This window comes from Tursiops truncatus, chromosome 11 (genome assembly GCF_011762595.2).
Source record: "Tursiops truncatus isolate mTurTru1 chromosome 11, mTurTru1.mat.Y, whole genome shotgun sequence".
NCBI classification, from domain to species: domain Eukaryota; kingdom Metazoa; phylum Chordata; class Mammalia; order Artiodactyla; family Delphinidae; genus Tursiops; species Tursiops truncatus.
In genome coordinates, this window is record NC_047044.1 from 28,340,066 (window position 1) to 28,355,213 (window position 15,148).

The following is a 15,148-nucleotide window of genomic DNA, read 5'->3' on the forward strand; positions in this document are numbered from 1 at the left end:
AACACATACCCAATGAAAATCAAAAGCTGGAAAAGCAGTTACACTTCCTACTTGAGTGGACAGTTAAAACAATCAATCATTTTCTGCAATGACCATTATATTTTTAATTTATCATGAACTACTCTGAACTTACTATGAGATGTAGCCAAAGTCAGAAGACAAGATGTAGGGAGAATATTCCTTTTTTGGAGGAGAGTAAGCCCTCCAGAATCAGCATGGGAAACAAACATCCTGTTGAATTCTAGGTGGAAAAAACTTAATGTAGTCAATTTCAACTCATGCTGAGCTGGCTTAATTTTTTCATTGACTTGTTTGGTGTCATTCTTCTAAATCAAGTGTGTTTAATTCTTCTTCTAGTTCATCCAAATCTTCCCCAGTAAGAAGACTTCCGTCAACAGGAACAGAATCAATGGCTCCATTTTCCTGTCCCTCCCTTTCGTTGTCCTCTTCCAAATCACTTCTTTCACCATTTTCAGCCCTACCTCCGGAAGCTTCACGTAATTTGTTTTCATCCTTTTCTGAAGTATATGTGCTGAATCTTTCAAGACTGGCTACAGTAATACCTGTCTCATCTACATCTTTTGGGATGTACAGGCTTAAATCTATGTCATTTATGCTCACTGAATCATCAACCTCATCACCACCTGTTCCCTGGGTATAAAAGGTATCATCAGCTTCCTCCTCCTCATCGTCAACCAGTTCAGGACGAAATTCAAACACCTCACAACCACTAATCACTAATGCTTTCCCTGCTTTGAAGTCTGCTTTCCTTGTTTCTATATCTTGCTCAAGTTTATCAATCTTTTCTTGTCTTTTTCTCTTCTTCCATGCAAGAAAAGATTCTAACGTAACTTTGGTAACATTTGGACCTATGGCAGAATGCTCTCTTTCAATTACATCTTCTAATGACATTTCATCTTCTTTTTCTTCTTTTTATCTTTTTTAAAGACAAACTCAGGAGAAAGTGCATGATGATACATGCAAATATTACCCCCTCTGGGGCATACCCCAAACCAGCCATATTTGTTGTTTTCAATAGCTTCAAGGAAATGCTTGCACACTATTTGAGTTTTTGGTTTTTTCTTTTCCACCTCACTGTGCTGCTTGTTTACTACTTCTTCCAGTTTTTTCTCATCCCAATTATCCACAGTATCTTTATCAAGCTCTTCATCTCTTGCATCAATGTAAACACTTCGCCTTTCACATTTTGTCTCCAGAGTCAAGTCATGAGAGAACTTACACTTATCTCCTTTAGTACACTGTCCTTACTTGAAGAATGCACATACCATGGATTTGGGATCTGCACCTTTACTTATTTTTTGAGCGGCAACTACAGGTTTGAACAACTCATTTAGCTCTTGCAATTCCTTCTTCTTGTCATCTTTCTTCAACTTCTTTTCAGCTTCACTTTATGCTACCTAAAGTGGATTTTGTTGACCAAATTTAACTTGATGAGTGACAGCCTTGATAAACTTCTGTTGCTTTGCTCCTTTCTTATTCTTTAGATCAGAAGTTTTGTCTTCGATAATCTTCTCCTTTTTCTGCTCCGCCTTTTTGCTGCCCCCAGCCTGAGCCTGTTTCTTGGGGGGCATGGCAGAGACAGGTGGCACCCGCCAGACTTAAACACAGCTGGACTCCCTCAGGGACTCTGGCCCTGCAGTAGGAGAAGGAGGAAGACGCCTACAATAAAGTTTAAGGAACACTGATCTAAGCCACCTTTGTGAAGCTATCTAGAGACACAAAATGTTTCATCCCTTAAAATGCACCATCCTGTGACTAACGCCAGCTACCACGGGTATTTACTGTCCTCAAGATTACAGCACTCCATGTAAATTCTCTGAGCTGGACAGGTTTGGAAGAACATGTCCTTGAAGGAATCTAATCAAAAACAGAAAGTCAAAAAGATACTCAAGTTCTTCATGGCTCTGTTAAGATCCTTGTGCAAAAAACATTACTGCAGAATGACCAAATAAAGACAAGAGTATGATTCAACTAAAACTACCAGTTTTAGTTGCAAAAAAGAAAATTAAGGGCTCAAAATAATGAATTAAAAACAGGCTCACTTTTTTTTACCTTATATATTTATATTGCTAATTTAATTTATTATTAATTAAAATTAGTATGTAATAACTTAATAACTTCAGTCCCCAAATAGTAATGCTAAATATTTTGTTGTTCTTTTTTTTCATTATAAATAGAGGGTCTGAGAAGCAATACTAAAACTTTGCTCATATAGTCAAAAATATCATTCAATGCCAGGCACTGCTTTAGGTATTTAAGATACAATCAGTAAAGAAAAAAAAATTGTTCACTTTGGTGATGCTTACATTCTTGTGTGGAAACATCAGCAATAAACACCAACAAGAAGTAAATTGTATAGTAGGTTGGAAGTGATAAATGCCATAAAGAGCAGTGTTGGGAGTGGGGAGAAAGTTGCCATTTTAAACAGGACTATAAGTTGTGGAGGTACCATTTGGGCAAAACTTGAAGGAAGTGAGAAAGGCAGGAGAAAGTAGAGGAAAGCTTAATTGTTTTGGACAGTGAATGATGCATGTAAATCTCTTCCATGTATTTACTATTTTTCTTTTTTCTTCCAGTTTCATTGAGATATAATTGACATAGAGCACTGTATAAGTTTATAGGGTAGAGCATAATGATTTGATTTACATGCATCATGAAATGATTACCACAATAAGATTAGTGAACCTCCATCACCTCATAGAGGTACAAAATAGAAATTAAAAAAAAAATGTCATGAAAAACCTAGGGGTGAAACAGGAATAAAGACACAGACTTAGTAGAGAATGGACTTGAGGCTATGGGGAGGGGGAAGGGTAAACGGTGACAAAGCGATAAAGAGGCATGGACATATATACACTACCAAACGTAAGGTGGATAGCTAGTGGGAAGCAGCCGCATAGCACAGGGAGATCAGCTCGGTGCTTTGTGACCGCCTGGAGGGGTGGGATAGGGAGGGTGGGAGGGAGGGAGACGCAAGCGGGAAGAGATATGGGAATATATGTATATATATAACTGATTCATTTTGTTGTGAAGCTGAAACTAACATACCATTGTAAAGCAATTATACTCCAATAAAGATGTTAAAAAAATGTATTTTTCCTTATGATGAGAACTCTTAGGATTTACTCTCTTAATAACTTTCATAAATAACATACAGCAGTATTAATTATATTAATCATGTTGTGCACTATATTCCTAGTGCTTATTTATCTTATAATTGGAAGTCTGTGCCTTTTGACACATTTCAACCAGTCCCTCTTCCCTTTATCCACTGCCTCTGGTAACCACAAATCTGATCTTTTTTTCTACGAGTTTATTTGTTTTTGAAGTATAATTGACCTACAACACTATGTTAGTTCCTGGAGCACACCATAATGATTCGATATTTCTCTATATTATAAAATGATCACCATCATAAGTCTAGTTTCCATCTGCCACCATACAAAGGTATTATGTTACTACTGACTATATTTCCCATGCTGTACATATCATACCCCTGACTCATTTATTTTGTAACTGGAAGTTTGTACGTCTTAAGTTCCCTCATTTATTTCACACATCTCCTGACTCTCCTCCCCTCTGACAACCACCTGTTTGTTCTCTGTATCTATGACTCCATTTGTGTTTTGTTTGTTCATTTATTGTTTCTTAGATTACACATGAGTGAAATCATACAGTATTTGTCTTTGTCTGACTTATTTCACTCAGCATAATATCCTCTAGGTCCACCTATGTTGTCACAAATGGCAAGATTTAATTTTTTTTTTTTTTGCGGTACGCGGGCCTCTCACTCTTGTGGCCTCTCCCATTGCGGAGCACAGGCTCTGGACGCACAGGCTCAGCGGCCATGGCTCACGGGCCTAGCCGCTCCGTGGCATGTGGGATTCTCCCCGACTGGGGCATGAACCCGTGTCCCCTGCATCGACAGGCAGACTCTCAACCACTGCACCACAAGGGAAGCCCTCATTCTTTTTTTATGGCTGAGTAATATTCTGTTATATATATACCACATGTTCTTTATCCATTATCTATTGATGGACACTTAGGTTGCTTCTATATCTTGTACTATTGTAAATACTGCAGTGTGCCTATATCTTTTCAAATTAGTGTTTTTGTTTTCTTTGGAATTGCTGAATTGTATGGTAGCTCTATTTTTAATATTTTTGAGGAAACTCCATACTGTTTTCCAAAGTGGCTGCAGCAATTTACATTTTGATTAACAGTGCATGAGGATTCCCTTTTCTCCACATCCTTTCCAACACTTGTGATGTGTTGTCTTTTGCTTAATAGCCATTCTGACAGGTGTGAAGTGATATTTCATTGTGGTTTTAATTAGCTTTTCCCTGATGATTAATAATGTTGAGCATCTTTTCATGTGTCTGTTGGCTATCTGTATGTCTTCTTTGGAAAAAGGTCTATTCAAGATCTCTGCCCATTTTTAATCATGGCGTGTGTGTGTGTGTGTGTGTGTGTTTTGATGTTGAGATGTATGAGTTCTTCGTATATTTTGGATATTAACCTCTTATGAGATATATCATTTGCAAATATCTTCTCCCATTCACTAGGAGGCCTTTTCATTTTATTGATAGTCTCCTTCATTGTGCAAAAGCTTTTTAGTTTGATGTAATCCCTTTGTTTATTTTGCTTTTGTTTCCATTGCCTGAGGAGACATATCTAAAAAAAAAAAAAGTATTGCTAAGACAAAGAGTGTACTGCCTATGTTTTCTTCTAGGAGTTTTATGGTTTCGGGTCTTACATAAGTCTTTAATTCATTTTGAGTTTATTTTTATACATGGTGTGAGAAAGTAGTCCAGTGTGATTCTTTTGCATGGAACTGTTCAGTTTTCCTAGCACCATTTGCTGAAGAGGCTGTCATTTTCATTGTATATTCTTGCCTCCTTTGTTGTGGATTTATTAATCATGTAAGTGTGGGCTTACTTCTGGATTCTCTGTTCTGTTCCATTGATATATGTGTCTGTTTTCGTGCCATTACCATACTGTTTTGATCACAGCAACTTTGTAGTATAGCTTGAAATCAGGGAACATGATACTTCAGCTTTGTTCTTCCTTCTCAAGATTATTTGGTTATTCAGGGTGTTCTGTGTTTCCATACAAAGTTTAGAATTATTTGTTCTAGTTCTGTGAAAAATGCCATTAGTATTTTGACAGGTATTGCACTGAATCTGTAGACTGCCTTGGGTAGTATGGTCATTTTTTTTTTAACAATATTTATTATTACAATCCATGAGCATGGTATATCTTTTCGTCTGTTTGTGTGGCCTTCAATTTCTTTCACTGGTGTCTTATAGTTTTCCTAGTACAGGTCTTTTACCTCTGTAGTTAGATTTATTCTTAGGTATTTTATTCTTTTTGATGCACTTGTAAATGAATTGTTTTCTACACTTAAGGAAGAGCAAGGGAGGGAAGTGTTCTCCTAACTTGTAATATGATTGTTGATCCACTGCTTTAGTGATAGTGTACAACCCCACTCTATAATTTTATATATCATCCTTTCTGGTGAGCCATACATTCAGCCAAGAGTGAACTCAGATTTTATTTTTCAGTAGCCCTTATTTTATATGTAATTACGTCTAGAAATTAAATACCTGACAATAACTTTATTATGTGCTTACTATGTACAAATTTTATCTTTTTCTAATCTTGGAAGAAGATATATATTTTATAATTTTTAAATTTAATTTTATTTATGTTTTTATACAGCAGGTTCTTATTAGTTATCCATTTTATACATATTAGTGTATATATGTCAATCCCAATCTCCCAATTCATCACACCACCACCCCTGCCCCCGCCACTTTCCCCCCTTGGTGTCCATACGTTTGTTCTCTACATCTGTGTCTCTATTTCTGTCCTGCAAACTGGTTCATCTGTACCATTTTTCTAGGTTTCACATATATATGTTAATATACGATATTTGTTTTCTCTTTCTGACTTACTTCACTCTGTATGACAGTCTCTAGATCCATCCACATCTCTACAAATGACCCAATTTCATTCCTTTTTATGGCTGAGTAATATCCCATTATATATATATACCACATCTTGGAAGAAGATACTTTTATCCTTATTTTAGAGATAAGAAAACACAGGGTCTGAGATAATGAGATGGCTCCTCTCAGAAACCAAAGTCACATTTTTTTTTACTAAGCCACACCCACAATTTGAGCTCAATGCATTATGTTAGACACCTCTAATCTCTAATTTTGTTACAAGTTTACTTATGGGATGGACTACACAAAGTTGTTACTACAGACTTCATACAGTAGTAATGGACACAAAAAGAGGCCACACAGACAAATAACTGATGGAAGCTCAATACTTAAGCCATAATAGAATTTCAAGGCCCTAAAATAGTCTTTATAATACAACCATTTATCAGTCTTTTTTAGCTACAACCACTATCATTTTCCACACATATAGTTTTTTTCATTGACTGAATTCTTCCTATGAGTTGGAGACTATACCATGTATTCCAAATATATAATTGCATTTTATCTAAATGACATTATTTTATAGATGAGAAAACAGGCCCAGGAAGGTTAAGCAGGCTTGCATCCTTAAGTTTCATGATGAATGGTGAGTCTTAGCTCCATATTTGGAGCTCTAGAAACTTCTATGTAAGGAACTGTTTAAGGTACTCAGTGCAGAGGTAAGAAATAGTCCATCAGAACATGGTAAATCTAGGGGTGGGTAAGGAGTAATTATCTTGGACTATGCACAGGAAGTCAGGAGAAAACACAAATCATGCCTCTAGAAAGAAGGTTCAGGAACCAACTACATTGCATATTAGTACAAATCTGCCATTTTTGCCCATCAAGTCCCCAGCAAAGGACCTAGACTCTCTAGGTGACATGACATATCTTTATAAATCTATCCTTGCTGGAGGGTGGGGGGCAAAAACCCTCTCAGGGTCTGAAACGACTCTTAGTGTCCCTGGTCATCATAAGCAGCTGGCAAACTGAGATGAAAAAGGAGACTAAAAAATCAAACAGCACTGTTTGTAGCTCTAAGTACAATAAGCTATTGATAACAGAGATCCTGAGTCATCAAGAATATATTGAAGGAAACAGAGATGTGTGCAGTATATGACAGAAAGCTTTTCATTTCAAATTGTTAAACTGAAAGTCTAGGCACTTGATCTGGCAAGTTTTATGAGCCCTACTGGAGCATGCACTTTATGTGGAATTCTCATTTCCTGACAGCCCTGGATAGATCAGGCCGAGCTGTGATAATGCTCATCTCTGTGCATTATAATGAAGCTGCCATGGTAACTCTAGAAGTCACTTTTTAAATGTGCAATTTTAAAAGTTCATTTCTCAGAAAAAAAGATTAGCACAGCTGTAACACTCATAATAATCTAATGAGACTTGAAAGGAACATTTGGGCAAAAAAAACCATATAGACTGCTCAGATTTCACAATTGCACTGTCCTTCTGAGAATGACATGGTCCACTCATGACTCCCCTAATCAGTGAAACAAGGGGGGCATTAGATCAGAAACTTAATTAAATTTTGGTGCGTATAACCCAACAGTAGAACTCATTAAACTCCTACTTAGCTCAGTATGCTTGCTAAGTAAGTCAGAGTGCTTGAATGAAAAATTTTATGTACTTGTCATTTTCATAATTTAAGGAGCTAGGTATAATAAATGTTCCTAGCATTAGTTATTTAGGAAAGGTTGATTGTACCTTTTATGACTGGTCACAGAAATCATACTGGGAAGGAAACAAATGTGACACATCTGAATTGAATCCATTTCCAAAGTAAAACCCTCTATACTCAGCCCCACCCACCTCCAGCTTTTTGAGAAGGAAAAGGCATAAATCAATGCCCAAGGTCTCTGTACCTTGTTATGGAAAACACTTATCTTCTTTTCTAAGGGAGATTGTAACTTTTTAAAAGTTCATTGTTGTTTGGAGACTGAATCAGTGCCACTGATCTAGAGCTATGGCATGCTCAGGAAGCTCCCGTTATCTCTGGGACCTCATAAGCACCAGAAGCACACATTCCTCGAGGCATGATGTGATGATTTCTTCGAGTGGCATGTTTAATTGGAATGTCTTTTCCAGTGTTTTCCTTGAAGGCTTACAATTTAGGACCAGGGCCCTGGCTGCAAATTCAAATAAGTCAAATTTAATAAATATTTATTAGCAGAAGGCTTTTATGGCCATCTGCTAATAGAAGAACCTTAATCTATATGTAGCATTCAATATTGCTCAGAAAACTGTCCTACAAAGTTCAAGTAGTTATTAACCTCACAAATGCCTTTTTTTTTTTTGCAGTACGCAGGCCTCTCACTGTTGTGGCCTCTCCCGTTGCGGAGCACAGGCTCTGGACGCGCAGGCTCAGCGGCCATGGCTCACGGGCCCAGCCGCTCCGCGGCATGTGGGATCTTCCCGGACCGGGGCACGAACCCGTGTCCCCTGCATCGGCAGGCGGACTCTCAACCACTGCGCCACCAGGGAAGCCCCACAAATGCCTTTTAAAGGAACTAAGCTACATCGTCCAGGAGTCACAGAATTCCACTTCCCCACTTAGCCTGGCTTTTCAAAACACCGAACAGTGACTTGATCATTGATTTCACCAATTTCGTTAAAGAGAAGGACAACGAAACTGTTTGCTTGATACACCACCCCTGCTCACACACACACACACACACACACACACACACACACACACACACACACACACACAGTTCCTACACCAGTCAAGTGAATTGATTGACATCGTGTGGAGAAAACAGTAAAAATATATTGAGTCATCTGTTTTGACTTCATGTCAAACCAGCCTTGCCATCAAAATATTATTTTGGCCCTCTCAATAATTTCTAAACATGCTGGTGGCAGTGGAATCAGGTAGAGGTGGACAAGTTTCCTTGAAACTGATTATATTACACGCAGTGGAAAAGAAGTAGAAAATCAAATTAGGCCAGTCAGCCTGCTTAGTAGACTTCCATAATATTTGGTTGTCAAAGGACCAAGAAATGTTAGCTCAGACTTCTGCCCTGAGAACAGTGACAGGGCTCATTCTACCTCACACATGTTTAACTTGAATCTTTTATAAGAATTGTGGCTAGTTTCTTGGGGCACTTCACGACTCTCACAACTTGAAAACTTAGTGGCTGGAAAGTTCTATTCAGCAGGTAGGAGCAAACACCGGTGAACTCAGAGTCCCTGCCAGTTCTGTGCCCCATTTAATCCATAAGATGACAATGGTTAGAGAAACTCCACTCTGATCATTTACATTAATAGCAGCTACCTTGTCCTGGATTGTGTTTTAAGCATTGGGCCACAGAATGAAAACGACAGAATTCCTACTTTCAGGAAGTTTGCTCCAAAGTGAACAAACCACTGCTAGAGTGGGAAGAATGGACCCTCTTTCTACTCAGCCATTCACATTCATCCATCCCCAGGCGCCTCACTTCCCCCTTCCATCTGAAGGTTTTCCAAAGTTTTCACATGTTCACCTTCAACCAAACCACTGCCTTCTTGATTCTATCAGGAGATCTAGCAACTTATTTTATCCAGTAAAAAAAGAGACATGCAAAATCATGGATTTCCTCGACTCCTGTCCCCTCTACCTCAAAATGTATACCTTGGACTAAGTGTCCCCAGTTCTTTTCCTGTGATGCTATCTTTATCCCTTGCAAGGCTATTACTCATTTTCTAAATATCCTCTCTCATGCTGCTGATCTTAGCTCCTTGTAATCCATGGACACGACTGGCTGTTTCATACCCCAGTGCCTCTCTGAACTCTTCCACTCAGCTTAGAGCATTCTTCCACAATTGCCCTGCAGGAACACTATCACTCAGCTCTTACAACTCATCTTCCACCTCTCCCTTTTACACTCTGTGTGCTCCCTTATCTTTTCTTTCTTATATTTTTGACCTCTCTTTCTCCACTGAATCTATATCCCCTTAGCCTTCAGAGGGGTGTAAGTCATCCTAAAGAAAAACTGAGAAAAATCAATGCTTTTCTTAAATGTTACTCATCAAATTACTATAATCTTCTCTTCCCTCCATATCCCACAAGAAGGACATTCATTAGCTCTACTTTCTTTAAAAAGATTTGACTTGGATCTTTTAAATTATAAAATGGATGTAGAAAATGTGGAAAACATGCTTAAGAGTTATAAGAAGAGAAATAAACACCCCTTGTAATCCCACCAGGTAGAGAAAAATGCTAAGATGATGGAAGGCAGGATACTGTTGGCATAAGTGAGCAGCCTCCAGAAACAGACTCAAGGTTTGAGTCCTGGTTCAGTCACACATCAGGCGTGTGTCTTTGGCCAAGTGACCTCACCTCTGTTCGTTTCCCCTTGTGCAAAGTGTATAAAAGCAGCCCTTCAGGGGATTTTTGTGAAAATTAAACAGGTTAATGTAAGCGCATGTAAACCCCTTATAATAACTGGCACTAGTAAATAGAGCAATAAATACGTTCGTACCTTTTTATAGTTGATATGTATATTTCTAGTCTTTTCTCTGCATGTATACTTAAATAGTTTTTTACTTGGGATCTTGCAATCCAAATTAACAACTTGATTTCTTATGTAACAGTATCGTGCATCTCCACTCCCTAAGTCTTTATTTACTCTTCATGTGATGGCAGCATGGCGTGGGCACCTGTGCAGCAATTCAGCCACTTGGTCAGAGATAAACTGTGATCTCTAACAACATGTGAAGAGATCATCCCTAATTCCCAATCTTGTTGAAGTTTTAATACTACTGACCTTCCCTTACTGAAACTCCTTTCTTAACTTCACTGACACTGTTCTCTCATCGTTGTTTTCCACGTGTCTTGGTCTCCTGTGAGACATTTGCCTTCTGCTGTTAAACTGCTAAACATTGTCAGTTCTTTTCCAGAGCACCAAATGCCTATTTCCTGCTTTGTGCTCTACTTCTTGCCTTGCATATATACATCATCTACTTTTCAAACTTAAGATTTTCAAAACTAACACTATTTTCTTAAAAAAAAATCTTTATTTCATTGTTCATCCAACTACAGTTAATTGCATTACCACCATGCATCCAACCATCTTAGTCACTGTAAAACTTTTGCTTTCCCCTTGAGGATAGCCTCACTCAAAGCACTTTATCTTGTGTGAAACTGAACTTTTATAAGTTCTCCACACCTCAGAACTCATCTTTCAAATCTGTTCTTACTCATATAGTTCCTATCTCAACCACTGGTACCAAACTCCACCTGGTTTCCCCAGCCAGAAATATTGGAGTTGTCCTCAACTTCTAACTTCACTTCTTCTGCTTCCTCCAAACATGACTTCCTGTCACTGTGACCTCCTTCCCACCTACCTCTTTATTTCCTCTGTTCTCCTTTATCTGAGAGCCTCACACTCCTCTGCCTGTGTTATTGCAATTGCCTCTTGTGGTAGTTTGAATAGTGTTTCACAAAAATGCATGTCCCCCTGGAACCTCAGAATTTGCCTTTATTTGGAAATAGGGTCTTTACAAATGTACTTGAAGTAAGAATCAAGATGAAGTAATTCTGGATTCAGGTGTGAATGTCTTATAAGAGACAGAAAAAGATACACATAGACACATACAGGGAAGCGGACCATGTGAAGATGGAGGCAGAGATCAGAGTGATGCTGCCACAAGCCAAGGAATGCCAAGAGCCATCAAAAGCTGGAAGAGGCAAGGAAGATTCTCCCCTAGAGCTTTCAGCGGGAGCGTAGCCCTGTTGATACCTAAATTAAATTCCTTAAGCCACAAAATTTGGGGTAATTTGTTATGGCAGCTCTAAGAAACTAATACAACTCTCAACCAGTTTTCCCCACAAATCCACCCTCTGTGCTTCTGCCAGAAATATGAGACCACACTATTTCTCTGATTAATGTCTTTCAATACAATACAAACAAAGCTCTTACCAACCTGGCTTTTCTTCCTTTTCTTATTCTCTTCCTGCATTCTTTATACTTCTGACCCTCTGTGACCCCTGAGCACAAGTTTCATTCACACCTAAGTGCGTTTTTGAATTCTACCCCTTTGTTTGGAATTCCTTACCAGCCTTTCTTCTCATGCTATTAGCCATCTATCACAACCCAGCCTGGGTGTAATCTTCTCTGTTTGGTCCCTCTTAACTCTTCTCTCTCAAGTTCATTTCATGTTCATGTTTTACATTTTCTTCTATTATTATGTTTATCACACATTGTGATCGTTTGCTTATATCCTCTTTTTCATCTTTATAGTCCAATACATAGTAGGTACTCAACATATATTTGTTGAATGAAAGAATTCCTTCTCCCTTATAAATTACACATAACTAAATGTATATCAATTTTAATTCCAAAGGTCAGTTTTCAGTCTTTCCTCCCAGTTTGCTCCCCAATCTTGTTCTCTTGGTTCAAAAGTTCAACTGTCGGGCTTCCCCGGTGGCGCAGTGGTTGAGAGTCCGCCTGCCGATGCAGGGGACACGGGTTCGTGCCCCGGTCTGGGAAGATCCCACATGCCGCAGAGCGGCTGGCCCCGTGAGCCATGGCCGCTGAGCCTGCGCGTCCGGAGCCCGTGCTCCGCAACGGGAGAGGCCACAACAGTGAGAGGCCCGCGTACTGCAAAAAAAAAAAAAAAAAAAAGTTCAACTGTCTCTCTTAAACGGTTTTCCTGCCTCCATAGCCCTGTTCTCCACTTTGTTTCTTCTTCCACCGTTAATAGGGTCTTTCTGAAGCACATCTGGGATCATTCCCTCAGCTGGAAACTTCAACAGTTTTCCATTATCTTAAAGATAAAGCCCTAATTTTATACCATGACTTATAAAGTTGTTCCAATCTCTCTCCATCATGAATGCCATGCTCCAATTTCACTAGATTTCCTACAAATCCTTAAACCCTATCTCTATGTTTGTGTTTTCATATCTTTCTTCTTCAGCTTTCTCCTCCTGGTGGAGTCCTCTTCCTCCACAATGGGGCTCAAGTGTCTCCTCTTTGAGATTCTTCTCAGATCCTGGGGTGGGCATCAAGGAATCCATTACTCTTTCTTCCATCTTCTTGCAGAACTCTGTCAGAACCTCTTTATTAAAACTCAGCACAGTGTAGCATAGTTGTTTGAATACATTACATAGCTGTCTCTGTCTCCCTGAACTGTCCCACACAGATTATGGAAATTTCTAAACTTGGGACCTTCGTTGTAGTTCGATATCCAGTAAAGAGTAGGTGCTCAGTAAGTATTGTTTCAGAGTTGGCTAATTCTTCTTCCCTATTAAGGATTTTACTAATTTGTTTTCAACCATAACATATAAATATACAAACACATACAAGTGTACAATTGTGATGGTTAATTTTATATGACAACTTGGCTGGGCCACTGTACCCAGATAGATGTCTCTGCGAAGATATTTAAAGATGAGATTAACATTTAAATCGGCAGGCTTTGAATAAAGAAGATTATCCTTCATAACGAGGGTGGGCCACATCCAATCAGCAGAGGTCTTAATAGGAAAAAGATTCATGCTGCCTGAGGAAGAGAAAATTCTGCCAGAAGATAACCTTTGGACACGAACTGTAACTCTTCCCTGGATCCCCAGTCTGCTGACCTACTCTGAAGATTTTGGACTTGGCAGTCTCCACAGTCTCATGAGCTGGTTCCTAAAATAAATCTCTCTCTATGTGCACATCCCACTGGTTCTGTTTCTCTGGAGAGCCCTGATGAATACAACAGTCAACACGTACTTCTTATCACATGAAACATTTCATTGGTTCTCTTTCCACACAAAAGTTTCTAAAACACAGTAACACACAAATATTTATAAATAAACCTCATGAGTTTAGATTTGGAAATCTTTGTTTGTGAAGGTGTGTTTGTGACCCAGTAGTCCCGAAGTCACTCTAAGTGTGAGTTTGAATCCTGGCTCTGGCAGCTGGGTGACCATGGTCAAGTTACTTGGTCTCTTGGTTTTCTGTGACTTTATTTTAGAATGAGGTCAAACTACCTACCTTATATGATTGCTGTTGTGAGGATTACATGATTTACAATGAAAACATGTAAAGTGCTTAACACAGTGCCTGGCACATAGTAAGTGCTCAATGAACATTAACTGTCATGTTAATGAAGCCTGCTCTGTCTGCCTAATTGCTTCAGTTTATTCACTTCCCCTTGTTAATTTACCACTGGAAAAAAAATAGGAATTATGTTTCTCTGCAGTTCCGACAGTTTAAAAATTAATGCACAATAATGTATTATTATAAAATTCAACTATTAAAGTTCTTTAGATGGCTTATATTTCTTGATGTAATGATATTATATGTGTATTCCTAGGGTATTTTTTGTTTGCTTATTGTTTAAACAAACATATCTACTTTGATTCTAGGATATAGGACATGGGAAAAGTTCAAATATATAGGTAAAAATAAAAGGTATCTTCATTTACTAAAGCTATAATCAAGACAGAGGCATTAATTAATTACTTAAGAGAATAAAAATGTTGTTTTTGAGTTTGCTAACTATTCTTCCCTGCAGAAGAGTTGCTACCATTCTGTCTTGAGCTATAACATATGCAAATATATATGTAGTTAGAGCCAACTCTGGGTTTTCCTTGCTTATGAAAGAAAATAGTGGTTCAAAAAGATCTGAAAAGAAATTTTGTTTGGCCTGGAACTGGACCACATGATTTAGGGGGCATTAGTGGATTTATTTTGGAATATGTATGTATGTTTTAAGCCTTAATCTAAAACAAGACAAAAATCAATCTATTTCTTAGCACAGTCCTGCTTATTATTTAAGAATCTGTCTCAGAATTGTGTTAATAAGATAGGAGAGTCAATCAGGAAGAAAGGAAAGAGAGTGTGTGAGAGTGTGTGTGTGTGTGTGTATGTGTGTGTGTGTTTCACACATCATTTTCATAAGACATTGGTTTTTCCTCAGTACTTTCTGTTTTCCACTTATGGCACTGAATTCCTCTTGCCCTTTCTTGATAAAGCATCATGTCCCTAGGTATATACTAAATGTTGAAAGAAAACATTCTTTTTTTTCTTTTCCCCCTTTGAGTATGTGAAAGATTGATGATGAAGACAATTCCTATCTTCTCTCATGCAGTTCTCTCTTTAGATCATTACTAATAATTTGGCAATCAAATGCACTTGAAAGATGTAGATGAA

General features: G+C 38.3%; 1 pseudogene; it reads right to left on the reverse strand.

The window, feature by feature from the left end:
- Positions 1 to 318: 318 nt before the first annotated feature.
- LOC101328011 (zinc finger CCCH domain-containing protein 15 pseudogene) lies at positions 319 to 1,592 on the reverse strand (annotated as a pseudogene).
- Between the last annotated feature and the right edge of the window lie 13,556 nt (positions 1,593 to 15,148).